The sequence below is a fragment of the Corvus hawaiiensis genome, chromosome 27 (genome assembly GCF_020740725.1).
Source record: "Corvus hawaiiensis isolate bCorHaw1 chromosome 27, bCorHaw1.pri.cur, whole genome shotgun sequence".
Classification (NCBI taxonomy): domain Eukaryota; kingdom Metazoa; phylum Chordata; class Aves; order Passeriformes; family Corvidae; genus Corvus; species Corvus hawaiiensis.
The window spans coordinates 813,223-827,230 of NC_063239.1; positions in this window are offsets into that span (position 1 = coordinate 813,223).

Here is a 14,008-nt window from a genome sequence, read left to right on the forward strand (position 1 = left end):
CCTGGGGTTTTCTTGTGTGGGGCAGAGATGCTGTGAGATCTGGACTGGGAAAAGGAGGTTGGGTGGAGCCCCTAGCTCTCTTGTTCTCCCAGTTCAGTGGGGAGGGAGGGTGCTGTCATTGTGCAGAGAATTCATCGCCGCTGCAGGCTTCTGCTTTCTGCTACCTTCCTTCTACCATGAGTAGAGCTTGCTCGCTGGAGCGGCTGTTGCACTGGGCCCCTATTTAACACCCTACCTCACTGAAAGAGGGACCTTTTCACCATCTGCTCGGATACTTCAGGGGAACCTGGCGTCCCAAGCCCGCCTTTCCCTGCCCTGCTGGGAGCCGGGCCGTGGCCACCCTGCCCCTGCCGCTTCTTTGCCATTGCTCTGAGCCTTCGCTACACTGTAGCTTTGCACCCCTTGCCTGCCGAGACATCCCAGGGTTCCTGCTGCAGCTCTGGAGTTTGATACATCTCGTCTGCCACCCAGGATTTGTGCTCGTCCTTGCTGTTCCAGCCTGCTGTTCCCAAAGGTCCAGCCGGACACCGGGATCGGCTGCCCAGGGGTTTGTGAAGCCTTTGTTCCATCCCTTCCCGGGATCCCAGGGCACCGGTGCCGCGTGCTCCCCGAGCTCGCTCCGGAGCGCCCCCTGCAGCCGCGGGGGAACCATCGCACCTGCCCTGCTCCCCGGGAGCCGCCAGCGCCCCTGCCGGCTGCGAGCGGGGCTGCACCCGAGGGGAAAGGGCCTGACAGCCGAGAAGGCTGGCACTGGGTTTGTGATTGTTTGCTGTTACTGCCATAGTTATTGTTGTGTGTTTGACTTGTTATATATATAAGTACAGAACTGTTATTCCTGTTCCTCATATCTTTGCCTGAAAGCCCTTAATTTCAAAATTATGATAATTCAGAGGGAAGGGGGTTGCGTTTTCCATTCCAAGGGAGGCTCCTGGCTTCCTTAGCAGACATCTGTCTTTCAAACCAAGGCAGTCATGGAGGTGGAACACGAGACAATTGAGCACTTGGGAAGTGATTTTGAAGACTAAGGAATTTAGATTTCAGAGTAGAAAACCTTCCACTCGTCCTTCCAGCTCTTCCACTTTTAATGGAAATTGTTTCCCCTATTTATTTAGGAGCAGGGAGAAAAATTAACACATTGGAGAAACAGGAAGAAAAATTACTGAATGACAGATGTTTCCACCTTCAACTTCCTTCTAACATCCTATCTTTGGAGTCTGTATATATTTTGGTCAAGTTTAAAGTAAATATGACAAAACCCCACTTAGCAGTTTTCAGATAACCTCAAGCTGTGAAGTGGTTTATTTACTTCCAGAATTAACTGGAGGTTAAAAATCCAGGCTCACAAAGGGATGCAGAAACTGGATTCATATTCAGGTGTTTAACTTCCAAAATCAGTGAGTTTGCATCTTTAAATACTTAGAATCATGGAATGGTTTGGGTTAGAAGGGAGCTTGAGGATCGTATCATTCCATGGGTAGGGACACCTTCCACTATCCCAGGTTGCTCCAAGCCTGGTCCAACCTGGCCTTGGACACTTCCAGGGCATCTCATTCTGAACTATTCTTGGTGTATCTCAAGGGTCAGGACAGGTAAAACGAGGCCAAATATCCTCATAAGGCCCAAGCTCCATCCAACATGACAAACTTATAGGATTTGCCTTTACTTTCTTAGTCTTGATTGGTCCCTACCTGAAAAATGAGGAGCCAGGCCAAGCAGTTGTAGAGGGTATTCACAAAGTCACTACAGATTGTGTAAGGCCCAAACCAAACTGTTCTGAGGAGTACTCATAGCTCAAAAAAAACCCCCATCTGGTGGCAGAGCTCCCCAGGGGTTTAAAAATAGCAGTGCCTGGTCTGCAGACAGGCTCCTCATGCATTCACATGCTGATTAACCATCTAATTTGTCCTGCTTTTAACTCTGACAGCTGCTTTGCAGAACCCCAGTGTGTGCATTAAGCCCTCCTAAAAACACTTAAGGCCATCATTATGGCACACTGGATGTGCCAAGCAAAAAATTAACATAACTGTATTGTTATTGTCTCCAAGCAAAAAGTATTACTAGCATGACTGGAACACCTCCAATTCTCTCCCCAGTCACACTCAGTTCCCACTGCTAATAGGATCTTGCTCATTTTAGACTCCAGGAGTAGGACATGTCACCATGACGAGCACATACACACCAGGGTAAATGCTGAGAGATGGCTGAGCTGTAAAAATGCCAAATACCAAATCCCCACCATCCCAGCAGGATTTGTTGCAAAGTCTTCATCATTCTTGGGCAGATAGAAGAGATTAAATGCAGTATCCAAGCTTATTTGGATTAAGTTCTCCTCTTCAATATGCCTTTTTTGTGAAGTCTCAGAGCACTATCAGCAAGATTTAATCAATTAATCAACATCCTTCATCCCGGTGGATACCAGTGAGGATGTGCCGATGCATGAAGCACTCTGAAAGTTTTGCAGCTGAAGAATCAGCCTCTAAAAGCCTTTCTTCTTCAAAGACAGCGAGGTCAGAGTGGGGTTTATTGCAATTTTCCCCATAACAGAGGTCAAAAGTTAATGCTGGAGGTAATTAACACTCTCGCTTGCCTTGCAGTCACAAGTGATTAGTTTGTTGTAAAGTCTGGGGCCACACCACATTGCTCATGGCTTTCACTGCCTTAAACTGTCACAAACTGGCAGTAAATGTTCCAGGCAGATGTATTAATGGGATAAGCATTTGCAGAGGGAACCTGAGCAAGTTATGTGTAGGAAATCAGAGGGAGAGGATCAATACCACTTTTAACAAATAGCTTTTTTTATAGTATTGCTCTGCTTTCCTTTCTCTTCTCCTCTGCTGCCTGTCTTAGCATGTTTGGGTATAATGTGTGCTGGACAGTGAACTGTGCTGAAGCATGAGATGGAAAGGTTTTATTACATGGCACAGCAACAGTCACAAGCAAGGCATCACTGTCTCAAAATGCAGACAGAAAATTACATCAATGATCTCCACACCAACATCCTGCCTTGGTTTAAAGCTCTTTACAGCCTCCAAAGAGGCTCCATGATTTTCTTCATTAGCAGCCTCTAAATTTCTTTGATTTCTTACCCCCCTGTTTTTTGCTTTCCCCCCTGAGAAGATGAGAAATTTTGTTCTGTCACAGGGTCCTCTTCCTTACTTTTGCCATGATCTAGAGGTGAACAAGTCATGGTACCAAATGTACCAAACTCTTTAGGCAAAATATTAATTAATATTGCATTGTTCCTGAAAGTCTGTTAAAATATCAGTAAGGATACTTGTGGTTACCTAAAAGGAATTCCAGGAGCATTTTGAAGGTGTTAGTCTTGGATATCTTGGGCTCTCTGATTTTTCCCTGATCTAATCCCACAGTAGGTCAATCATCAGACAACAGAGTTGGCAGCTCCCCACTGGTGCAGTTACAACACACTGGGTGGGCACCAAAATGTGTTCAATATAATATAATTCAGACATGAGCATAAATATAATTCAAAAGGCAATATTCTCCAGTCTCACTGGTATTTATAAAGAGCCAAACTGTAGGACTGTGTTCCAATTATCCCTCAGAGCCAATGATATGGGAAATAAATGGGGCTTTATCTGAGCAATGCAGATCCATCCCAAATTACTGCTGCAAAAATGGGCCAGATGCTGAATGGTCACAGGAGCCGGGCAGGGAAGGAAACCTGGATTTGGGGAAACAGCAGACAGAGGAATTCCTGGCCATTCCTCTGTCACTGCTACATATGTCCAGGATGGTTTGGATCTTACTGTCTCAGGAGGAGTTGGGTTGAGGTGAGGCACAGAGGTGAGATACTCTGATTTATCCAAGATAAAAAGGGTCAGTGAAACAACAGCAGTACGTTCATTTTAGGGAGCACAGATCACAAGATACATGCTTAATCAGGTACTTCTGAACAGACTTCCAAGCCTAGAAATGGTTTATGTTATTAAGAAGTCTGGTAATAATTTATTTTTTCCACCTGTAGTCAGTAGAGCCTGCAACTAACCCTTAGCAGGCTGTTGATAAAAAAACAAACCAAAAACTTCCTTAAAATAGCCAGAAGTTTTCCCCTCTTCCATCACTTCAATTCCATTAATCAGGTTTGTTTTCCCTTTTGTTTTGTTGTTTCTCCAGGTTGCAAGTTAAAGCACTCACAGAATTTCAATCAGAACCCAGGGCAGGAGGGATTTGCGAATTCAATTCACAAGGCAGCCGGTGCTTCCAGCGAAAGGTCTGGACAAGCTGGAACAGATGTGTTTGCTGATCAGGTGCTGGCATAAAGCTGCTACTGGGCAAAACTTCCCACCTTCACAAACCATCAAAAGTGAAACCTCATCCTACAGAAATGGGTGGAATGTTGCCATGGACTTCTGTGATGTCACATTCTTTGTCCATGGCACTCTGGTGCTTAATCATGGTCCCTCTTCTGCATAAAGGGCTCCCCCAAACCATTAGCTCTCTACAGCCTTTTTATTTCATAGAAAAAAAGGCAGCCAAATATTTATGATGATTTTGCAGCAGTAATTGCATGGACTGCTCCTCTGGGACTTTGGAGGAGTCTGCCAAAATATCATTATTGTTAATTAATCAGATCTATTCCTAGCCAACTACTGCTCCCACTGAAATCAATTGCATACATTTCAATAAATCCAAGTTCATTAGAATTTGGCCTCTTTTTTTCCTGCTAAACTCTGTATTTCTTTTGTTTCCTTAAGCAAGGTTGCTTTTCCAGCAATTCTGAAGATTCCTGATTTATTTTAGCAAATTTCATGAGATCCCCTCCATCTGAGGCTCAGCCCAGTAAGAATCAGGTTTGTGTGTCCCATCCAAGGGGCTGCCATATTGGACCAGCCAGAAAAGAGTTTTTTTCACTCATTTTGAACTTCAGAAATGCAGACATTAAAGAGTGGAATATGTCACACAGTAAAAGAATTAAGAATAAAGCAAAAAGAATCCTTTCGTGATTTGCATAGATTTGGAAGTGTAAATTCCAATGTTTGGATCCTTGGAGGTCTCTGAGCTGTGACGGACTTGTTTGGTGAAATGCTCTCAGTGTCATCAGCTGAGGGTTTTATTTAAAACCTGTGAATTCCACACTGTGCTTCATTTGCAGGCACTCAGAGCCTTTGCAGCCTCCAAACTGCCAGCAGTTCCTCACACCTACTAGAACAGTACAAACAGAAAGAGAGATGTATGAGAAAATTGTGGATTTATTTATCCTAACCCCCAGCTTAGGATACAATTTTTAGGAGGATACTAGATGATGTGTTTTGTGTTTCTGGGCTATTTTCTGGCATGAAGTGGCACTTGGGCAGGCCATGCACAAGCTCTCACAGCTCTGGATGGACAATTGGGGTGTTTTTTTTCAAAAACAAGAATTTGAACCCTCTGTGGACAAAGCAGGAGATTTGAGGACTAAAAGATATCAGTAAATGCAAAGGATGTTGATACAAAAAGTTACTTCCTGCTGATGGAAGAGATGGGCTGTGGTTTAGGGTACTGACACTGATCTATTCTTTCCCTTGTTTAATTGACATGTGTATAATTACCCTAATTGCCCTTGCAGGCGGAGGAGAGATTTCTCACTGTCAGGGCTGAACAGATTGGCTCAGTCATTGTCACTGGAGTTGCTCTATTAATATAAAGATGTGAAAATTTTTCACTGATGCTAAGTCAAGTTAGGACTAGGAGTAGGTCAGGTAGCCTGTGCTCCCCTTACATGGTTCTGTTACTCTCTAGTGACTGAAATCTTTGAGATGCTGTAAAATGTCTTTATTGTAGACATAAAACCTTGTTCTTCATATTAAGAGGTCCAACATTAAATCTCTGCTACAAAAATCTGCTGCATGGAGAATAGGAAATTTGTACACCCATTAAAGGAATACCAGAACTCTTCCAGCATAAGTAAATAAATTGGTTGTCAGGTCCCCTGTATTCACAATTCCCAAGGGAGTCAAGTACCTTATTGCTCAAATTACCTGGAGTTGAACAGGGAAATCTATTACAGGGAAAAAAATTCTGCCTAGGGAGATGGACATGTTGGTTTAACTTGTGCTTGGTATTCCTTGAAGTTTGGACTTGGGCCAAGGACATAAAGAGCATGCACAGGGAATCAAGGTGAAAAGTTCAGAAGGAGGCAGACCCTTTCCTTCATCTGAGGAAGACCCTTACTTCATCCCGAAGACCTCTGCCCACGACCACCAGACAACACTGCGCAAGCACAACCGCAGATGTCAATGACTTTTGGGCTCATTGTAATACGAGGTGAGGCTGGGCGGGGCCAGGTGATGCATATGTATAGGTGTATTGGGAAACTCAATGAATATGGAACTTGTAACCCGATAAATACCAAGCTGAAAGCAGCTGTCAGCACACGTGACTTTGGAAGAATTATCCCCCATGAGTCCCAGCGCTGGAATAAACATACCTACTTTACTACTTATTCCAGTAGTGGAGTCCTTTCCACATATCAGGATGAGCTTTAAGATCTCTCACCCCAACCATTCTGGGATTCCCTGACTTCTGTTGTTAAAGGCTGATAATCCCTTCTGATTTTGGCAGCTTCACAAACATCTGGCACTGTGCAGTGTTTCCCAGTCCATAGCAAGTTAATACTGATGGATTACGAGGTTGTAAGAGGATTTCATTGCAGGATCAAGGCATCCATAGTTCCAAATAAGATTAAAATGCCATGTTTAGATCAATCCTTTTCAACAAAGGAAATCAAAGAGTTATTTTAATTTACATTACATATTAATGGGTTTGCCTATGACTTGCCATTAAGTGAATTATTAATAAAAGAAGAGGGGTTTTTATACTTACAATTGAAAGGAATGAGAGACTTTACAAACAAGCTCTGGGCCTGCTGGTTGATAAAATTAGCACTGAGAGATAAAAGAAACAATGAGAAGGGTTCCACTGATTGATGAATAGAAAGAGATTTGTCTCTACAAACAAACTGTAGGTTTGCTGATAAATGAAATTGGATATTAAGAGATGAAAGAAACAATGGGAAAACCATAAAATTCAATAAGAACTAAAAATAAAGGGGGGGTTATACATTAGAAGGGAATCTTAGGTGTTAGGCATTGTGGGGAGTCTGTACCTCTCGAGTACCTCAGCCAATGGGGAAAGAGAGAGGGAAATGGGGCCGGGAAATTGGGATAAAAAGGAGGCTGGGCCCTCCAAAACTTTGAGAGATCCCAGGGGAATGTCCCATGGCCTCTCCCTTTATTCGAATAAAGCAACAGGGCTCCTCTGTCTGCTCTTTGGGCATAAACCCCTGGTGTTAGTGGATTAATTTTCCTGACATAATTGAAAATAACCACTAAAATAGAATTAGTTATAGTTGCCTCACTGATATGCTTTAAGCTCAAAGGACAAGTCTCCACACACACATGAAGAGGGGACAATTATTCAACTGCCACCATCAGGACTAAGAATTAACCAAAAGTTCATCTCTGTGCAAGCAGCAATTAAACAGAAGAGAATATAATTGAAGAACTTCTTTAAAAGGTCAATTTCTCTGCTAAAGAATTCTTTTATCTGAGGTGGACACTACCAGTGTGACATTATTATCCAGGCTTTGTCCTGTGCCACAGTCCTGTGCCACAATCCTGAGAAATGCGATCTTGAGCAGAGGAGTTGGACTACAAACCACCAGTGGTCCCTTCCAACCTCATCCATTCAGGGATAAGCTTGGGAAAACATGGACGTACCTGCCAGTTGTGTCTTCAGCTGGAATGTGGCTGCAGGAATTGCATCTTCTGCTGCCTCAAAGAATATTAAGGTCTGCAAAGCAGTGTTTCCTACAGCACCTCTGGTTTTCCTGCTAAGGAATCACAGTCCCGTTGAATGTCAGTCGTTAACGAGTTCTAAATGACTAAACTCTCTTACCTGATGCTTTAGGGAGACCATGATACCCAAGTAATTAGCTGAAAGAAAATAACATCCTGAAGAAGCTGCAAAGCAGCTCCACAGAGTTAGCAAAACAAAGCCAGATCCAGCTTTCTTTTCCAGTCATCCTGGTGTTACTGGAAGCTCTTTGCTGGCACAGGAGAGCAGGGCACAGGAGAGCAGGGCCTTTTCTGCCTCAGATAATGGATACAAATTCAAAAAATCATTTCACGCTGGATGAACAGCCAGCTTGTTTGTGGCTGGGTTATCATTAAGACGTTGTAAGCTGGGAGCTGAAATGGGGAGAGGAGCAAATGGAAGTCTGGGCAGCTTCGGCTCCTGGAGGTGTTGCTGCTTCCACATCTTCTGCAGGGATTTGGGAGCACCCTGGGCAGGTTGCTGTTGCAGGGCCAATAAATATTTACCTCAATAAAGGGCAGAGTTAATGCTCTGTGTTTCAGGTTGCATTCTGACAGGTTTAACCTTTCAGGGATGTAATTCTGCCAGCACAGCTCTCTATCCATCTATCTTGAAAACCCACTGAGAGAATTCTGCTGAGAGTGGGATTCAAAAATATCGTGACCCTAGCCACAGCCGTTCTGCAGACACAATTCTAATTAAAGCTCACCTTACTGAATCAGGGGGAGGAGGGGGAAGCAGAGGTTAAATGATTTGCTAAGAAGTTGTTTGTTAAAAGCAATGCATACAGCTTGCTCAACACTTACTGTGCCTACCAAAGCAGGATGAGAAGATATTAGACTACTGATAAAGGGAAAGAATCTTGACCAAAGATCCTGTTTTCGAACCTAAAACTAACTTAAACCAGCCTTGAAGTTTGGACTTGGGCCAAGGACATAAAGAGCATGTGCAGGGAATCAAGGTGAAAAGTTCAGAAGGAGGCAGACCCTTTCCTTCATCTGAGGAAGACCCTTACTTCATCCCGAAGACCTCTGCCCACGACCACCAGACAACACTGCGCAAGCACAACCGCGGATGTCAATGACTTTTGGGCTCATTGTAATACGAGGTGAGGCTGGGCGGGGCCAGGTGATGAATATGTATAGGTGTATTGGGAAACTCAATGAATATGGAACTTGTAACCCGATAAATACCAAGCTGAAAGCAGCTGTTGGCACGCGTGACTTTGGAAGAATTATCCCCATTCGTCCCAGCGCTGGAATAAACACACCTACTTTACTACTTATTCCAGTAGTGGAGTCCTTTCCACATATCATTACAATGGAATTAAATAGGAAATTATGGCTTGTGCATCCCTTGACCTCTTCCTTTACAACAAAGTTTTATCCACAGATGTGAGAATTAGACACTCAAATCCTGCTTAACAAGAAACTCTGAGTCAGCTGTCGGCTTCTTATTGCTGCCCAGGGGGACATATAAATCAGCATTAAATCTTGTGGGTTTGAAACCACCTGGTCTTAGCACTGTTGCTCTTCCTCTTTCATTTTCTCTGAATCACTGTGGCTGCAACTCTGCATCATTAACTTAAAAATGGGTGTTGTTTTGGAGAAACACACAACCAAACCGACTGTGGCATTAGTGGGATTGTCCCCCAAAGAGTTCCGTGCTGAAACAGATTAAAGAACCTCATAAGAATAAGTTAAACCAGCCACTGATAGACTTTATCAGGGCCAGAATGGATCACTTGCAATAGATTCAATTTTTTCCTGGTTATAACACAAAAACCCCCATCTTCCTTTGTCATGTCTGATCATCACTGCTGCCTCCCTGCTAAATAAAGTGCTGCCTTCTGCCTTTTTGTTGAATCTTGAAAGAGATTTTTTTTTTCTTTCTACAGAAAGTTACCTGAGCAATGCTCCCCTCCTCTGCAGCTGACTCATCTGCAGTGGCATTTATCCCAAATATCAGCTCTCTCCCCATGTGGTGGGGAGTTTTCTGGTAAAAAGACAGAGAAAGCTGACACTTCAGCAGTATCAGAGCAGATTTTGTGGTGGACAGGTTGTTTGCTATTCAAAACCATCTCAGTTTTTTGAGCCAGAGAGAGAATTCCAATCACAAGAGCACAGCAGAAAATCTGCAGCCTCTTAACAAACCCAGTAAGATTTACAGGTGCTACTCAGAATGCTTAAATTAAATAGAACTTTTTTAGCCCTGAGATTTTCTTTTAACTGACGGTACAATATGTAACGTGGGCCAGGAGTATCTAAGAGTGCGTCTGGCATTTAGTGCACAATTTTCCACTTCTTCCATCAGGTTACTGCTTCTTGTTTAATTTCCTTTCTTTCATTATGGGGGTTTAGTATTCATGATGATGATAAAATATCTAATCCAAGGCACTGCCAAGGGAAATTTTAATCAAAGGCTTTTCACGTCTGAAAGGCTGGCTTGGTTAAGTGATCAATATCTACTGATGGAAAGAGTTTGGAAGAAAAGTAGTTCTCTTTGCTTACAGAAAGGAAGTTGCTCTTAGAAATTATTAGAAACTTGGGCCAATTTTGAAGCGGGATCCCACCTTAAATAGGTTGGTCAAAATCACCACACAGCCATTTTAAGAGCTGAGCTGTACTATTAATTAAAACCTGAATATGAACAGTTTGTGGATGCCTCACAGTTTGGGAACGAAATGTAATCTGTGCACAACAGGACTTGTTCTCTGTCTCAGAGCTGCATTTTTTACTTCACTACACAATGGGCTGAAAGTATTGATGGAAATCTGCCAGGCACATGGGGTAGAAGGATGAGGAGCATTAATTAATATAACTGTTTGGCAGCATAACAATTAGGATTCAAAGTTTGCCTCAGCTGCAAATGGGGATCTGGGATCAGATCCCAACAGGATGGGACAGGGAGGTATGGGCTGTAGAAGATCTTAGTGCAGGTTGATTTGGAAGGAACTTCCCCTCAGTCCTGACAAAAATGATTTTTTTACAGCTTTATTACATGGGGGAAGGTTCCTAATCCTGCCCTTCTCAAGGCTGTCTATTCCAGAAATCCTTTTATTAAGCAAAATACAAAACGACTGGTTTTGGTTTTCAATTGTTATCAGTTCAAGTCCTTTTCCGAATCAGGGTGTGGTGGATCAGTTGATGCGTTTCAGAGCCTGTCAGAAATCAGTGACACAGGACTTTAGTGGGTGTTGTTCTCTCCTGTGCCCCTCCAAGCCCAGTCTATTTTCAGGTGGATCAGGGAAGTTCCAAGACCAGGATTTCTACAAGTTTCAAGAACATACAATTTCTCCTTCACCTGATTTCTGGTGTGATATGCACATTTGCATATGTTACACATACAATTAAACACTTTCTCTCTTTTTCAGGTATTTTTATCATTTCTTCATCAAAATAGATAATTCTTTCCCATCCTCCTCTTAAAAATACTGTCAATTCATGTTAATATAACATGCTTTCACCTTTTTCAGGCTTTGTCCATGTTACTGACTGGTCATTTCCCTAATCTGGAGCTCAAGAAGGTTTTCCTTTCCCTGGGAAAACTAACTGTGGGAAAAGGTTTTGTTGCAGTAAAAATTCCCCTGGACTGGGGTCTACGACTAAAAGCACATCACCATTCACAGAAATACAATTCCCTGGCTGGCACCAGCACATGGAAGAACCAGAGAAAAACCAAGTCAGCCCCAGAAAGATTTAAAGATCTGAGCTGTGACCCAGCCAGGCCTTCCCTTGAGAGCTCAGACACTGCTCAGGTTTGGAGCTGGCTGTTGGACCCAGCTCTAAAAGCACAGTCCAGCATCCCTTCGTTTCAAATGTTTTGTGGGATGACAGGAGTACTTACAGTCAAATGCTGATCCACCAGCCAAGTTATTTTACTGAGAACAAAAGTCCAACGTTGCTGAAGCTGCATTTGCTTTGCCAGCACCTATCTGAAGGAAGAAATCCTGGATATCATGTACCCTCTGGATAAATTTGCTTCAGGCAAAAAGCTTTAGGTTTTCACAGCAGCTTCTAAACCCATGGATTTGAACAAGAGAAATCAGCAGTGTTGCTGTAGAAATCCACAGTTATTTTCTGCAAATTGCTCCTTTCTTTGCAATGGAGCCTGATCCTTTCCCCCCAGGATTTTCAAGGCTGTCTGGATTTCCAGGTTTGCTCCCAAAACAAGGCTCTGCTCCTTGCCTTGGTGCAGCCTGGAAGGTCTGGCTGGAGGCAGAGCTGGGCAGCAGTCACCAGTACTTGTGGAAGACTGGTATTTGGGAGCATTGCTGCTGCTGCATGGCAATGAGCTCTGCTTTTGAAGATTACTCAGAAAATGTGAATTCATCCGGGGTTAAATCACAAGCTTTTCTAAACTCCTTGAGTTGCCAACTCAACAGTCTCTGCTGCCCCCTGAGACCTTCCTACTGTCTCACTTTAATAAAAACTGAGCCACTCACTGCTCCATGCAAGTGAAGGGTTCTCGGGGTGAGAGAAAGTCAGGTCAGGGATGGATCTCTCAGTTAACGTTGGAACCAGCTTTTTTCCCTCAGGTCTAAAGATCCGTAACAGCAGTGACCACATTTTGCTTTGCCCATCCCCTCTCCCTTTGCCCATCAGCAGGACCCACTTTGACTCCACAAGATGTGAGCCAGGTCTGAGCTGGTAGATATTATCCTGGTTTCATGAGATCTCACTGCTTTATTTAGGGGGGTCCTGGCCAAATCCAGCTCAGGCAGGAGGTCTTGACAAGCATCTTCATCACGTGTTTTCCTGACCTTGATGTTTGGAGTCCTGGACATCTTCCCAGTCTGATGAGTCAGTGTCAGGAAATATCTGTGAATGCAGAACGAAAAACTGGGATAATCATAAAAGTCTGCCTCCCTGGTAAGCCAGTCTCATCCGAGTTCCCTGCTGTGCCTGGCTCCTAACCAGCAAAACCATAGTTCCCCACCACACCAGTGCCCTGTGTCTTTAAATAGCAATAAATCCATGGAAATAGAAAATGAATACATTACTTTTCTCTCCTATGTGCCTTGTGGATATCATTTTATCTGTTTCCTGCAGTGAAACCTGCATTACAAAATCAGAGGAATTTGAGGTAAATTAATGGATCCAATCTCTGCTTGACTGCAGAGAGGGAAGAATTTTGCTTGGGTTGTTTTCCACCCACAGAGATATTTACTGTAATATCCTAATGCTGTTTCCAGCACTCCTGCAGATGAAATGCAATCTTCTGGAGCACCAGGAAAGGAGGCAGCCTTCCTGAGAAGGAGATTTGTTATCAGATGCGCTACCTTGGTGTGCAGGTTGCATTCCCAAGATGTTGGGAATTTTCCTAGCTGGGAATAAAGAGAAAAGTCCTATTTCAGATGGGAGTCATCGAACTCTTGCCTCTTGCAATGCTTTACAAACATCAGCAAAACTGAGATTAAAGCAAAGGGAATAGTGCTTCAAGCAGAGCTGGGAGATGCTCTCCATCTGGGCTTTTTATGAACAAAACAGCAGCTGTCCTGTTTTTGATGATGCAGCCATCGGAATTGTTCTTTGGACAGAAAAACCTGATTTTCTTAATGCTGCTGCTGCTGCTTTCCATGGGTTTTGGATGGTTTGCAGGCAGTGGGGAACACCTGAGGAGTCAGAGCTCCTTGTTTCCCACAGCCAGGCACTGCAGTCACACCAGCACAAGGGAATTCAGGGACCACCAGGACCTCAGATGAATTTGTTAAAGACAGGCTTCTCATTTGCACCAAATAATAAAGTTAATCTGAAACTTGGAAGACCTTGCACTGATATTCCACTCCCTCCCCCCACCCCCTCGTTTAACACATTTAATTATTTCTCATTCTATGCTTTTTTCCTTTTCCTAATGGAGTTACAGTGAAATTTAAGCTGACCACAAATGAGCAGCTGGTTTTAAAGACTTGGAATGGAGCTAAATGCAAGGCAGCAACTTTGTTGAAAACAGAGATATTCCCAATATACCACATTACATGGAATAAGTCAGCAAATCCTCAGCCTGAGAGAGTGAACACTCAAAGGAACTGCCCCTTCCAAAGGGGCTTCAGGAGAGCTGGAGAGGGACTGGGACAAGAGAATTACAGAACAAGGGGGAATGGCTTCCCACTGCCAGAGGGCAGGGATGGATGGGATATTGGGAAGGAATTCCTCCCTGTGAGGATGGTGAGGGTCTGGGATGGAATTCCCAG